This window comes from Taudactylus pleione, unplaced genomic scaffold, assembly GCF_031769625.1.
Source record: "Taudactylus pleione unplaced genomic scaffold, aTauple2 ptg000179l, whole genome shotgun sequence".
NCBI classification, from domain to species: domain Eukaryota; kingdom Metazoa; phylum Chordata; class Amphibia; order Anura; family Myobatrachidae; genus Taudactylus; species Taudactylus pleione.
The window spans coordinates 25861084-25863992 of record NW_028284581.1 but is presented as its reverse complement, the minus strand read 5'-3'; the positions used below and the strand labels follow the sequence as shown (position 1 = coordinate 25863992).

The 2909-nt window shown below is 39.1% G+C and overlaps 1 pseudogene; it reads right to left on the bottom strand.

The window, feature by feature from the left end:
- Positions 1-2402: 2402 nt before the first annotated feature.
- Positions 2403-2521, bottom strand: LOC148519963 (5S ribosomal RNA; annotated as a pseudogene).
- Between the last annotated feature and the right edge of the window lie 388 nt (positions 2522-2909).

The following is a 2909-nucleotide window of genomic DNA, read 5'->3' as shown; positions in this document are numbered from 1 at the left end:
CATCGCGCTGAATTATTGCTCTCCCATGGAGACTGCCTGGAATATCAAGATATTTCTCACAGGGACACAGGCACAAGGAGTAGATCATTTGTCAGTACCATGGAAGTTTAAGCTGAGATAGGTGTTCCCTCCTGCCACTCTCGTTTACGAACCCTATAGAAGACTTAGGAAAGAATCGGTGATATCAAAGCAATCTTTCTGCTTAAAATGCATTGTAGATTGGGAAATTTCTACGGGAACAGCTTTAGTCAAATATTCTTTACCAAGGAGCAGTGTTTCATCCAAATCCGGAAGTGCCGTCTCTTTTATACTGTAGAGACTAAATTGTCTTCGACATTGTAATATATGTGTTTCTTCATGCTAGGAATTCAAAAATAAGAGAAAAGTAGGGCTTGTTGTTGGGGAACTCTTTAGTAATTGTTTAATACAAGAATATAAAGTTTTAAAATATAACTTTTAATGGATACACGTAAAATTACAAAGGGACCCATGCTACACACAATAGTTCATAGCAATACATTAATACATTTTCAAAAAATATGTATAAATTGGTTATAAAAGGTGAAAATATTAGAAAAAGAGAGTACCTTAGTCCTACAAGCTATAAATGAAATCTACAGTCAGGTCCATAAATATTGGGACATTGACAGAATTTTCAGATTTTGGCCTCTATTCACCACCACAATGGTTTTGAAATGAAACAAACAAGATGTGCTTTAACTGCAGACTTTCAGATTTAATTTGAGGGTAATTACATCCAAATCGGGTGAACGGTGTAGGAATTACAACAGTTTCAATATGTGCCTCCCACTTTTTAAGGGGCCAAAAGTAATGGGACTATCAACTCAAAAGATATTTCATGGACAGGTGTGGGCTATTCCCTCGTTATTTCATTATCAATTAAGCAGGTAAAAGGTCTGGAGTTGATTCTAGGTGTGACATTTGCATTTGGAATCAGTTGCTGTCAACTCTCAATATGAGATCCAAAGAGCTGTCACTATCAGTGAAGCAAACCATCATTAGGCTGAATAATCAAAACAAACCCATCAGAGAGATAGCAAAAACATTAGGTGTGGCCAAGTCAACTGTTTGGAACATTCTTAAAAAGAAAGAACGCATCGGAGAGCTCAGCAACACCAAAAGACCCGGAAGACCATGGAAAACAACTGTGGTGGATGACAAAAGAATTATTTCCCTGGTGAGGAAAAACCCCTTCACAACAGTTGGCCAAATCAAGAACACTCTCCAGGAGGTAGATGTATATGTGTCAAAGCCCACAAACAAGAGAAGACTTCACAAGAGTGAATATAGAACAATTGGTGAGCCACAAAAACAAGAAGACCAGATTAGAGTTTGCCAAACAACATCTAAAAAAGCCATTACAGTTCTGGAACAACATCCTATGGACAGATGAGACAAAGATCAACTTGTACCAGAGTGATGGGAAGAGAAGGAAAGGAACTGCTCATGATCCTAAACATACCACCTCATCAGTGAAGCGTGGTGGTAGTGTCATGGTGTGGGCATGTATGGCTGCCAATGAAACTGGTTCCCTTGTATTTATTGATGATGTGACTGCTGACAAAAGCAGCAGAATGAATTCTGAAGTGTTTCGGGCAATATTATATGCTCATATTCAGTCAAATGCTTCAGAACTCATAGACGGCGCTTCTCAGTGCAGATGGACAATGACCCGAAGCATACTGCAAAAGCAACCAAAGAGTTTTTTAAGGCTAGAAAGTGGAATGTTATGCAATGGCCAAGTCAATCCCCTGACCTGAATCCGATTGAGCATGCATTTCACTTGATGAAGACAAAACTGAAGGAAAAATGCCCCAAGAACAAGCAGGAACTGAAGACTTTTGCAGTAGAGGCCTGGCAGAGCATCACCAGGGATGAATCCCAGCGTCTGGTGATGTCTATGCGTTCCATACTTCAGGCTGTAATTGTCTGCAAAGGATTTGCAACAAAGTATTAAAAAGTGAAAGTTAGATTTAGGATTGTTTAGTTTGTCCCATTACTTTTGGCCCCTTAAAAAGTGGGAGGCACATATAGAAACCGTTGTAATTCCTTCACCTGATTTGGATGTAATTACCCTCAAATTAAATCTGAAAGTCTGCAGTTAAATCACATCTTGTTTGTTTCATTTCAAAATCATTGTGGTGGTGAATAGAGGCCAAAATCTGAAAATTCTGTCAATGTCCCAATATTTATGGACCTGACTGTATATATCACATTAAATTAATGTGGGACTGGCATTAGGAGGTAAGTACCCTTGTAAAACTAATATTGTACATGAGTCGTGATTATCTAATATCTTAAACCAGATGGATGTATGGGAACAGATTAGTATGAAAATTTGCTGTGTCACCACTCTTGCCCAATCAATTCCCTTATATGTAGACCTACAGTACCTGGTATTCCCAGGTGGTCTCCCATCCAAGTACTAACCAGGCCCAATACTGTATAGCTTCCAAGATCGAACGAGTTTGGGCACATCCAGTATGGTATTGCTGTAGGTATATAATCGCTTATGGAAAGTATGAATGCCCAGGTGAGCACAAAGCAATATGGTTTGTAGGACCGTCTTTTTTGAAAGAGTCCACTTTGTTAAAAAGTTACATATAACAAAGAAAGTATTACACAAGCATACTTTAATTGTTCCACAGAATAAACAGCACAGATGGTTACAAAAATATTACTCTCATCTGCTGCGGGTTGCTCTGCTCTCCTTGGCTGTTGTGTGCAACTGTGGCTCCAAAAGGGATGAATGTGCTGCTCTATTTAAAATGTAAAATGACAGGCGCACCAAAACATGATGTCACAGAGCCAAAGTTGAATCCCTCCCTATAAAAGGAAGTCTATGGGGACTATTCAGTGCCAGAGTATAAGGCTCACATCTTGATCTC